The sequence below is a fragment of the Paroedura picta genome, chromosome 12, assembly GCF_049243985.1.
Source record: "Paroedura picta isolate Pp20150507F chromosome 12, Ppicta_v3.0, whole genome shotgun sequence".
In the NCBI taxonomy this organism is placed as follows: domain Eukaryota; kingdom Metazoa; phylum Chordata; class Lepidosauria; order Squamata; family Gekkonidae; genus Paroedura; species Paroedura picta.
In genome coordinates this window covers 9,983,555-9,996,648 of record NC_135380.1, presented here as the reverse complement: position 1 = coordinate 9,996,648, position 13,094 = coordinate 9,983,555, and positions in this window count along the sequence as shown.

The window sequence follows — 13,094 nt, the reverse complement described above, 5'->3', positions numbered from 1 at the left end:
CCCAGAGGACTCAGGGTGGCTTGCAGCGAGATTTAAAATCCACAGTAATTAAATCTGAGGTTTAGAATTCAGTTTAAAATCAATCGTTTCCATTATAAAAATCTCTATGGTCTTGCGCAGAGCATTAAGATGGACAACTGAGTGGGGGCCAGATGGAATATTATATCCCAACATCCCTGAGACACTGGATGAGAGATTTTGGAGAGGGGGGAGGGAGGCTAGGTTTAGTGACTGCTGTCTGGGAAGGTTAATGGTTTTATGGGGGACTGTTTTATATTTTACTGTGGGGTTTTATTGTAACCCGCTCAAGCTAGCATACTGGGGGTGGCAGGTAAGAAATCGAATAAATTAAGAATAAGAATAAGACAACTGATAAGACAGTTCTCATTTGGAAGGCTTTGACTGCCATCAACCGCAAGAGAAAGGCGGAGAAGACATGCTGTAATAAATAAATAAAATAAGATGGTCATTTCCCCACAGTTTGAAGCCAAGATGCTTGATGTTGCTATTTCAACACTTTAATTACTACACTGTAACTTGAAGTCTCAGCTAAGTTGCCCTTTCTATTCTTCCAAGGTGACCTTCTCTGAAATCATAGTGGCTTATAGCATTCCTGAAGCTAACTTTCTTCACCAGGATTCAAAGGAAATGCCAAGCTATAATTATGAGATTTATTTACAATAAATTAATTTTACCAGAAGAAGAAGAAGAAGAAGAAGAAGAAGAAGAAGAAGAAGAAGAAGAAGAAGAAGAAGAAGAAGAAGAAGAAGAAGAAGAAGAAGAAGAAGAAGAAGAAGAAGAAGAAGAAGATGATGATGATGATGATGATGATGATTTGGGGCAGTGCCTACAGGTGGACTTTTGAACAGGAAGGCCAGCATCCTCTTGATGTTACCTCTCTGGCTTCAACTATCAGCCTGTCAGAACAGCCCTGTTTGCAGGCCCTACAGAACTGATTAAGGTCCTGCAGGGCCCTAATCTCCTTAGGGTGAGCATTGCACCAGGCCCAGCCAGGGCTGAAAAAGCCAAAATCACCTCTTTGAGGTTGGGGGGTCCTGAGCAAAATCCAGTCACTAGATCTTAGCACGCTTGGGAGAGGGGACTTAATGGAAGAGACAGTCCCAAAGATAACTTAACAATACAACATTTAGGAGGTCATTCATCCAGAAGGTCATCATAAATTGGAAGTGACTTGATGGCACTTCACACACATGCATCAGTGTGATGGAGGGCACTTTGAGGTCCTAGCTTTTAAAACGAACACATGGAGCTGCTTGATACTGAATCAGACCATTGGTCCATCAAGGTCAGGACTGCCTGTGCAGACTAGCAGTGCCTCCCCAGAGCTTCAGGTAGAGATTTCCCTGCTTCTAAATCAAGCTTTGGGGGTGCCAATAGGGCAGGTAGCAGAATAGGCTGAACTGGGTCCAGGGAGAGTTAGATGCCATTCCTCCCTCAACCGCAGCATCAATCACTGTCTCTCAACCTGCCAGAGTTGAAAGGCAGCCCAGGGTGCCACAAGAAGGCAGGTGTTTGTTTTTCCCCATTCCTTAAAAAACATTCCATTTCCTTTCACTTTGTTCAGTGCTTTCAACAGAAAATAACAAACAGGTGGTAGCCTCTTTATTTTCCATCCAAATGAGAAGAAATGGTTAGCAAGTATAATCAATGGTGCAGCCTCATCTGGAATCCTGTGTACAGCTTGGGTCTTTATATCTCAAAAAAAGAACATTATAGAATCATAGAGTTGGAAGGGGCCACACAGGCCATCTAGTCCAACCCCCTGCTCAATGCAGGATCAGCCCTAAGCATCCTAAAGCATCCAAGAAAAGTGTGTATCCAACCTTTGCTTGAAGACTGCCAGTGAGGGGGAGCTCACCACCTCCTTAGGCAGCCTATTCCACTGCTGAACTACTCAGTGAAATTTTTTTCCTGATATCTAGCCTATATCATTGTACTTGAAGTTTAAACCCATTACTGCGCATCCTTTCCTCTGCAGCCAACGGAAACTGCATCCTGCCCTCCTCCAAGTGACAACCTTTCAAATACTTAAAGAGGCTATCATGTCTCCTCTCGACCTCCTTTTCTCCAGGCTGAACATTCCCAAGTCCCTCAACCTATCTTCATAGGGCTTGGTCCCTTGGCCCCAGATCATCCTCGTCGCTCTCTTCTGTACCCTTTCAATTTTATCTACGTCCTTCTTGAAGTGAGGCCTCCAGAACTGCACACAGTACTCCAGGTGTGGTCTGACCAGTGCCATAAACAATGGGACTATGACGTCTTGTGATTTTGATGTGATGCCCCTGTTGATACAGCCGAAACTGGCATTTGCCTTTTTTACCACTGCATCACACTGCCTGCTCATGTTATGGAGCTACGTGCATATATGTATGACTCAGTGCTTTGAGTTTGCAGGAAATTCAAGACAATATTAATGTTCTGAGAACAAAAATATTGTCTCCTGGTTCTGTAGCATGGCATTTTCAAATCACCCTTCTCCAACCCAGGAAACGTGGAAAGTTACAAATTTGAAATAAAAAACAAAGAATCTTGCCCTGAATCTGCAGTCAATTAGACAAGGTGTTTATGTTAAAACTGGTCAAGTTTCACAGCTCTGGAGACACCCTTTCGATGACGTCAAAGGAAACCAAAATGCCTCAAAGAGATAGAACAGGAAAGGAACAATCATTCTGCTGCCTAGACTTCGTATGCATGATTTGTACCTAGGAGGTCAGAAAAATGTTGCTTGCAAATTGCCAGGGGCGACCTGACTGCAGGACATCGGCTATCAGAAGCAGGGTTGAGGCAGGCTCCCTCCCGTTGAAGAATGGCAGGAAACTTCTGCATCAGTTCGTGACTCCTGGAAGGAGTGGTTTCAAGGAGAGGACAGGGGAGCAAGAGAAAAGTGACCCTTTTCCCCGCAACGTTTTCAAAGAATCCAGTTCCAAGACAAATGGGGAGGGGGGGCAGAGTCCTTAAAGGCCCTTGAAGAAATCCCCTTCCCTGTCAGCATTGTTCTGATGAGCGGATTTGATTTGTAAGCACATATTTTTGCCGCTGACAACAGGAACCTTGGAAGGCTTGTTTACACGGGGAAAAGGTCCTCAAAGATTTAAAAAACATGGTCTGGCTGGGAGCCACTGCTTGGTTCAGCCCTCGTCCCGACAGAGTTGCGTGGCAGCTGAGCGGGTCCGTTCCTACGGCTGGTTTTTGTAAAGTTTAATTCTGCATGCAAAGCCTCAAGTGTGTTTCCCCCCTCTACTCCGCAGTTACTACCTGTATCCCATTTCATAAGCTTCTGTCTTTTTCCTTGTGTGTATGTCAAGTGCCGTTAAATTACACCCTGCTTTTAGTGAGCCCATAGGACACGGGTGGCCAAACGGTGGCTCTCCAGATGTCCATGGACTACAATTACCATGAGCCCCTGCTGTCAGCAGGGGCTCATGGTAATTGTAGTCCGTGGGCATCTGGAGAGCCACCGTTTGGCCACCCCTGCCATAGGATTTTCAAGGCAGGAGATGAACAGAGGTCTGGTGCTCTGGGTGGGTGCTGGTTCTTTTGGAGCTCAAGGCTCAAGCAGAACGTCGATGGCCAGATAAATTTTCTGTGTGGGAAGCTCCTCAGTCACACTTTCCCAAGGCTATGAAACATGACCAGCACTTTTTCCAGTCGCTGTGGTTCACAGCTCCCACAGCAGCTCCTTGGAGCTTGGAATTTCACATCTAGGGCACACAGGGAATAGATATATAATTTTTCCAAAGCAGTACGGGGGTGGTGGAGGAGATATTTTTGCCAAACGTCAGACATTCCCATCCCATTGCCCTTCTTCCACAAAGGTCCTCTCTCTCATTGCTGCCCTCATTCAATATCGTCCTTCCTATCCCATTTGCTTAATGGTGTCCCCCGTGACCAGCCTGCCTGCCTGCCTGCCTGCCTGCCATAAAGGGCTCTCACCTTCCGAGAATTCGGCAGTATGACGGGGTTAATTTTCGAGAGGACATGAATGCTCTGGCGGTAGGGCTGCCTTGCCACATCAATTAGTTACAACAGGTCCAAAAGGGCTCAATTTGTGCCTGGACTAGCACTTTGCTCCAATTCAAAAATGTTTGCTAGTTCACTGTTGGGTGGTATGAAAGAATAGCTTGACAGGAAGGGCTAATATCCTGCTATTGTACAAAACCCTGATTCAGAAATTGTCCTTCTGAAGTAAAGGGCGGTGGCGGGGGGGGGGGGGGGTAATCCTATTTATTTATTCCATCAGGTCACAATCAATTTATGAAGACCCCAAATGGCTACCAACATCAGAAGAGCCCTGCCATAGGAGACCAGAGGTCCACCTAGTCCATCTCACGCAGTGGCCAGCCGGGTGTTATGGATGACCAATGGATTTATATCCTGGAACCTCAAATATTTCCCATTGTAACTTAGCAACCCATCCAGCAAGGCTCTTTATAGGTCCTTGTGTTTTCACATTGTAAAAATCACATTGCTTGCAGGGCTACACAAAACCCCTATTACATGAGTGATCCAAAGTCCTCATGTTGTTCCCCATAAATACAAGGACTGTGTCTTGTGTAGATGGACTCAGAACCAAAGACCGGGGTCCATTATTATGACTCATCTTCCAGGCAAAACAATTGGACCTCCTTCTAGACCAGGGGTAGTAAAACTGCGGCCTCCAGATGTCCATGGACTACAATTCCCAGGAGCCCCCTGCCAGCGAATGCTGGCAGGGGGCTCCTGGGAATTGTAGTCCATGGACATCTGGAGGGCCGCAGTTTGACTACCCCTGTTCTAGACCAATTTGAGCAAGTTCCATATACTTAGCCCCTAACACCAACCAGTTAACTCTGTATTAAAGGCAGAGGTGGTGGGCAGCATCCGCAAACAGCAAGGGCTACCATACTTAAACAGTCACTCTTGACTTAAATAGTCACTCCTTTGGCCTCTGGCTGGAATTAAACGGCATGCAACTTCATGTACAACCTGCCCGTGGTAGCCCCGGGCTCCATTTCTACTAAGGATAAGGATGACCACACCCACTAGCTTATACTATTGGAAACAACATCGGTTTCCAAGATACATGCTGATTCATCAAACCAGGATCCAGAAGACAGAATGTCCCAATGCGGTTGAACATTCATTCATGCCTGACATCAAGAAATGCAATCTGATAAACCATAAATACCTCTGGACAATGAAAAATAATGCCCACCCTACTTATCTTGTTATTATGTTATCAGGAGCTGGAGTAGACTCCTGCCTTAAGTTGATATCACAATAAATGCTTTAGGCTGCTCCCCAGTTCCTTATTCTTACCAAGATTTTTTAAAAATTGTTATTGTTGTTTTTTAAAAGACGCAAGTCAGCATCTGTCAGATCTGGATAATGTCCAGGAAATCTGGTACTGGGATAAAGCTGGGTGACCCTTGAAAACACTTCGGAATCTGCAAGCACAGAGCTCAACGACCGAGCATCTAGAATGGGTTGAAGGAGGGAGAAACGGCTTGATTAATTTGCCTCTCTTTCCCATCCTGTTGACTGTCCGCTGGATCAGAACGAGGTGAAATATGTTCCTGCCCTCCGTTGGTTCTCCCCTGCTGTTCGGACCCCTGTCAGGCTGATCAGATTGTCCCTCCCGCCACCCGCCACCCGCCACCCATCTTTCCCCTATTGTTCACCAAGGCCCGTCCCTGACCCCGAGGTATTTATAAAAGCCGTTTTCCGCCGTGTGATTGTGTGCGTTGCAGTCACAACTTGTGCTCTGCTTCCTGCTGAGCGTCAGCCTCTGGATCCATCTGAGCTCCACTCCTCACTTCCTCTGTTTCCTGTTTACAGAGCTCTGGGAGGGGTTTGGGGCAGCCCCTCCTCGGGCGGATCCCAGCAGTACCTTCCAAACTGGAACAAAGGAATGGCCGGTAGCTGCTTTTAGCTCACTTCCAGGCAGATCTTGTATGAACTCTGCAAGTGGGATTCATTAGTCTGCATTTCATCTTGAGGATCGTTCCCCCCTTTTTGGGGGGTTAGAAGGCAGTGCTTGTGCCTCGGGGTTGTGATGTCACAGAGACGTCCGTTGCCAACTACCCAAAGCAGGTACCCAACGCAGGAGAAGAAATGAGCAAGCAGGCATGATAACGAGGAGTACAGAGTTCCAGGGGTTGGTGCTTCAGCTTCTGCAGGAGCATGGGACTTGGCAGGAGCCGGACTAGGGTGGCCAACTCCAGTTTGGGGAATCCCCGTAGATTTGGGGGTAGATCCTGGGGAGGGCAGGGCTTGAACAGTGGAGAGACCTCAGCAGGGTATAATGCCAGAGTCCACCCTCCAAAGCAGCTAATTGGCCATGCTGACAAGGGCTCACGGTAACGGTAGTCCATAGACATCTGGAGAGCCCCAATTTGGCCACCCCTGCTCTAACAGAATTGCTCTGCGAGAACAGTCCGAGGAGAACTGTGATTGGCCCAAGGTCACCCAGCTGACTGCACGTGGAGGAGTGGGAAATCAAACTCAGATCTCAGGATCATAGTCTGCCATTCATTAACCCCTATTCCATGTTGGCTCTCTGTGGGGGCGGGGGGAATCACCCAGGACCCTTCTGTGGGGAAGCCCAGCTGCTGCCATGCTGTATAAGCAGTTGCAGAAGCGACAGGGAGCTGTGCAGAAGACACTGGATCTATAACATGGTTTCCTGCTGAGCAGATACGTCTGTGCAGAGATCCAAGAATGACAATTGTGACTAAGAGCTTATTGGCATCTAACCTCCCTCAGGCTGGAAGTCTGTCCAGCAGCCTGAGAAGCTCTTCCGATGGAGGAAGAACCGCTTAAGCTGGAGGAAGTCTTCTTAGGCTGCAGACTTTCCACCGTGGACTGGGAGGACAGATCCATGTCACTGAAAGCTTTGTGTGCGGCCCACAGTGATTGTGCAGGAGGTCTGCTATAGATCTTGGCCAGGCCTTTGGTTCACCTGCTAGCTAATGCTATGTATGTGTGAGTCTTGCTACTTCATCTCTCAACAGTCTGTACCGTTCTGTTTCCTATAAGATGCATTTTCAGGTTTGATGTGGGCTGTCTTAAGAGCTTGTCCTCCAGTTTCCTCTCCTCTCCTCTCCTCTCCTCTCCTCTCCTCTCCTCTCCTCTCCTCTCCTCTCTCGCTCTCTGTTTTTGCACCTAGCTGTCTTTGTGCCTGCCGGTGAGGTGCTGAGACAGGATCACTGCTGTTGGGAATAGAGGAACAAGTGGCGAATGTGACCTGCAAACTAGAGAAGAAGAGCTGGATTTTTTAACCCTGCTTTTTACTACCCAAAAGTGGCTTACAATTCATCTACCCTTCCTCTCTCCACAAAGAGACACCCTGTAGGTAGGTGAGGCTGAGAGAGCTCAGGGAGAACTGTGACTGGTCCAAGGTCACCCTGCTGGCTGCATTTGGATGTGGAGTAGGGAATCTAACCCGGTTCTCCAGATGAGAGGCTGATGCTCCTAACCACTGCACCAAGCTGGCTCTCATTAGAGACCTAGAATTCCTTTCTCTTGTGCAAAATCAAGGAAAGCAATTTGTCATTAGATATTCAGTGACTGTCAGGAGTATGTGAAACCGAAGAAGAAGAAGAAGCGTTGGTTTTTATACCCTGCTTTTCTCTACACAAAGGAGTCTCAAAGCGGTTTACATTCGCCTCCCCTTTCCTCTCCCCACAACAGATACCCTGGGATATAGGTGGGGTTGAGAGAGCTCTGTGAGAACAGAGCTAACAGGACTTTGGCTAGCCCCAGGTTGCCTAATTGGGGAAGCGTGGGGCAGCGTGGACTCAAACCCGACTCACCAGATTAGAAGCCACCACTCTTAACCACTCCACCATGCTGGCTTGAAGATTAGACTTTCCAACCTCTCGGTGGGGCCTGGAGAGCTCCCAGAATTATTAGCAAACTACAGAGATCCGTTCCCCTGGAGAAAATAGATTCGGGTGAGTAGCCGTGTTCGTCTGATGGAGGAGGAAGAAACCAGTCTCTGAAAAAGTGTGAGTGAACAAGAAAGCTAATATCCAGAATAAAACTTTGTTGGTCTTAAAGGTGCAACGGGACTCAAACTTTGACCAGGGGAATATGGTTCCAAGGGGTGGTGGCTGGAATTTCTGTCCCTGAATCTCCAGGAATTCCCCAACCAGAATTGGAAACCCATTTGAAAACTGGTTTAGAAGCTGGTTCCTAGACAGGACTAGTGATATGTGGCTTTGAGGAAGAATAATCTTCTCCAAGAAACGCAAGGTTATTCTGGCACGTCTTTTCACACCTGCAGTAATGTCCTACTCCCTAACCACCACACTGGCTCCATGAACGGCTTGCCCATTGAGAAGAGAGAAAGGAAACCCAAACCCGATGCAAGCTACATCTGTCGGCATCCAACGCTCAAAGCCTTCCTGCAATCTGTTCCCAACACACCCTTGGAGCAACAGTCATTCAGACGATGACAGGAAGACCTTCCCTCCAAAGTCATTCATTAGTCAAAGGCTGTATAAATAATCCCCTTTGTTGTCGGCTAGAACCCCTCCAGAATACAGCCTCCCCAGTCCAGGTGCCACTGTGGCATCCAGTCATCACAATAGGAACATAATACTCCCTCTGCCACCCCCACAAAACACGAAAACATCAGAGCAACGAACAATAGCATTACGTCAAACACGAGCCAGCTGGGAGAGGCCGCTGCCCCCCTCCCCAGTGACTTGCAGGCCCAAATGTTTGCTTTTTTCCCAACTGCTGATAGAAAGTCATACGCCGAAGCTCCATCTGCAGTCACGGCTGGGCCTTCAGATGTTTGAAGGTCTACGGCCTCTTGGGTTGTCCGTTGACACGTATTCTTTATCTTGCTATGACAGCCGAAGCGAATGCATTTCCAGATGTTTCCTAATCCATATTGTGCTTTTTTAAACAGGCCTACGGTTCTCGGTATAAATAGAGCACGGGGGGGGGGGGGGGGGTGGAGGAAAAAGTTTCTGCTGAGTCGGGTAGAAAAAGAAATTTGCCAACTGATTCGAACAACAATCCCACCGTTCCGGTGTCACAGGATCTAAACGTTTCACTCAAACGGAAAATTAAAACCAGAAAATTAAAACCAAACGTCAACGGGGGATGAAACGTTCCCCTCAAAGTGTTGTTAGATGAGTGGAAACATGTTTAAGCGTGGGATCAAGTTTACACTGAACGAAGTCCAGGGAGGACCAGAAATCTCCAACTTCTGAACCTATCGATATTCATAATTAAGGGATTTTGTTAAAAAAAATTGCCCCAGCATCTCAAGATGGCCTCTCTATGACCGTTTATGCACTGGGAACTTCACTGCCCCAGCTCTCGTGCAGGAGCACAGATCGGAGGCGGATGAGATGCACCAGGCCAAATGCTCCCCCATGTGGGTGCAGGAAGAGGTGGTGCAACCTGCCACGACTAAAACTCCAGCCTGCAGCCTGGAATGAAACCTCCAGTGCATAAACGGTCTATGTCATGTGATTTCAGAACACCCATTTATTGCCTGCAGCCAAGCCAATGGGACCGTTTAGGGAGCCAGAGGTAAACTGAATTTCTTCAGTCATCCTTACTCCCAGGAAAATGCTTTTAGCACCACAGCCTTGGTCTAGGGCAATGCACGAGTCCTGCTTTTCTCAGAAGCATACCTTTCTGTGCATTTCTTGTAAGATGTCTGAACCTCCAAGATTATGAGTCAGGTTCTCAGAAACGATGAGGCGTGTAGGGTTTTTGGTTGCTTGGGGGTTTTTTTAATAGAAAAAAAGAGCTGAGTATCTTAAAACACCCAACTAATTGTCGTGTTTTCAAATCTCTCTCAAAAACAGTAAGAGCTGGAAACCAAACTTTAAGAAAAAAAACCACCACAGCATAAAACAACAATAATAACAAACAAAAACAAAAACAAAAAAACACCCTAAAATTCTCAGGGGAAGAGTACTGTTTATCCTCCAATTTATCCTTTAACACAGAGGTAGTCAACCTGTGGTCCTCCAGATGTCCATGGACTACAATTCCCATGAGCCCCTACCAGGATTTGCTGGCATGGGCTCATGGGAATTGTAGTCCATGGACATCTGGAGGACCACAGGTTGACTACCCCTGCTTTAACAGAAAGGATCAGCCTCCTCTTGGGAAACCTATGGAATGGTCCCAACATGTTAGCTATTTCAAAAACGGAAGCTATTTTGCCATCACAGGAAGGGAGGGAGACACCAGCCCTGAGTGTCCATGTCTTTTGAGCTCTGGCAGGAAGTCCTTTCTCAATGTCCCCCTAGCCACAAGAATCACCTGCTATCAGAGATACAGCCTTTTGCCTTATGAACACATGATGCTCTGAATCAGATAAATGGCCACCATCATCGGTCTACCATGGGGGTCAGTGGCTCTTTCCTATCTCCTGCCATTGACCCCTTTTGATAATAAACACATACAAAGCTGCATTATATTGAGTCAGATCTATGATCCATCAAGGTCCATATTGTCTATGCAGACTGGCTGCAGCTGTCCACGAGCTTTGGTGAAGGTCTTTCATATCACCTACTACCTGGTCCTTTTACCTGTAGATGTCAGGAACTGAACCTGGTGCCTTCTGCATGCCAAGCAGATGCTCTACCACTGAGCCACAAGAGTTAGGGGGTCTTCTGCTCACAAAACAGGTGTTCCACTGGTGGGCCACAACCTCTCTTCCTTGTGTAGCAGTTTAGAATGGTGGCTTCTAATCCAGTGAGCCAGGTTTGATTCCCCGCTCCTCTGCATCCAGCCAGCTGGGTGACCTTGGGCACGTCACAGCCCTGAAAGAGCTGTCCTGATCGAGTAGTCCTGTCAGAGCTCTCTCAGCCTCACCTACCACACAGGGTGTCTGTTGTGGGGAGAGGAAGGGAAGGTGATTGAGATGGCTTCAGGCAGTGAAAAGAGGGGTAGAAAAACCAATTTGTGTGTGTGTGTGTGTGCGTGTGTGGAACTCCTTTCTTCCAATGCTAACAAAATCATCTTCAAAATTTCTCTGGAGCTTCCCCACTGCCCATCACTAGTGTGTCATGTTGACCCATGGGAGTAGGTGGGCTCACTCCCCACAGTTTTCCCACTATGACCTGAGTATTTAATATTGATTTGTTCACAAATTTTTGATAGGTTGCCCAAACATGACAGAAGGTAGCACAACCTGAGGGAAAGTAGCGGACCCCCAAGGCCAAGATTTCATGTCTCCAGTTTCCTCAACCGAATCTCACATACCTGGTGGAAAGGCAATGGCGGGAGGGTGATCGTTGTGTTCACTCAGCCCAACATGTGAAATATATATATATGTTTAAACACTTCTGTGGGAGCAAAATGCTGGGCATAAACTGGAGGTCTGAGGCTTGTGTCCAGAATACTGGGAGAATTATGGTGGTCCAAGCTAATTTACCTATTTCTATATCTTCTCCTGAGAAGGCCCAGATATTATTCTCATTGCTGCTTCCTGTTTAGGAGGAGAAAAAAACCCATCCTGTTGGGGTGGGGGGGGGGTGAGAATGTCTCTTTTTACCACATTCTGCTTCCTAATTACTTCATATGTTGTTTTATCTAAGTGAGGTTTAGCTGTTTGTACATTTTTTGGCCGGCTGTTGATATTTTGCCTTGATAGAAACCACCCAGGGTCATGTTTCCTTGCTTTGAAAAAAGACAGTGCATAAAGTTGGTAAGATGTGAGTGTAAATAAAATACATATAAATATAAATGCTCCGATGTCTGCAGATTTATCGAAAAGCGCACTGCAGGCAAAAAAAATCTGTCACATCAAACCTACCAGCAGCCTAAATCTCTGGGTGAAGTTGAGACCCAACACCCACCCACACTCGATTCTCCTCAGGATTCTGGTTTGCTGTTCTTCTGAGTCAGGAAACCAAAGACTCGCAGCAAAATGTGCCAGAATTGGCTGGGTCTGAAAATTCAGCCCCTTTTTTCACAGAATGCAGGTCTCAGCATATTATGTGTAAAAAAAAAGAGAGACAAGATCACTGGAATCAAAATGTTTTCAGGTTCTAAAATGGTACCTCGCAGATAGAATGTGAGAAGGGTTGTTTTTCTCTTTCAGTAGTTTTTTGATGACACTAAAGCCACAAAAGTTATATCAGTCCACAAACCATGAACAAACCGTTTGGAAAGAAATCTGGGGTGAGGTTTAGATGCGATTTTAAGGCGCTGTTTTAGGTTTGGGTAGGTAAGGTGCAAAGATATTTCAAGGGGGAGTAAGAGATTCACAACAAGGGTCAGAGGCTCAGTTTTTAATATGTTTAAGATTAAATTGCGAAAAGCAGTTAGGAGTGGAAGATTCAATATGAGATTGATTCAGTAGAGGAAGAAATCGCCCTTAGTTTTCAAGACCTGAGCAACACTGTTACTAATAGGATGTTTTGGAGAGTATTAATGAATAGGGTCATTATTCTGTGAATTTAGGACAATTGTAAGTGGGCAGGGAGAAAGGATTGTGTCAGTGTTTTGCTTTTGTGGCTCTTTCTTGCATACCCAGGGGAAATGCCAATCGCCAATTTCGGGTCAGAAGGCAAATTTCCTCCAGGCCAGGCTGGCCAGGGACTCTGGGCTTTTTTGGGGGTGGGCATAATGTGGGCTTGGCATTTGGGGTCAGTTTTCCAAAGCTCACATTGGAATACATGTTCTTAATCTTTAAGGTATCATCATACCAAAGTTGGGTGCCTGAAAATCACAAGCAAAGATTCATTCATTCATTCATTCATTCATTCATTCATTCGATTTGTACGACCGCCGCTCTTGGAAACCGGCTCACGGCGGTTCACAATGTTTCAATACAAATACAGTACATTAAAACCATTAAAATTCCCCATTAAAACCCCATAAACAATGACTCAGTCACAATGATGATGATTAAGAAAGAACTATTCCCATACAGGCCTACTGGATGGGCAGAAAGGAGTGGATGGATAATTGGGCATAGGGTGGAACAATCTGGGGAACCAGGCCAGTCTAATACTGGCCTCCCTCCTCCCTCCCCCCCCCCCCCCGCAGAGAGGGACCCAATCTTAGCCCCCGGGCCACCACCCAGCCTCAGACACATGCCTGGTGGAAGT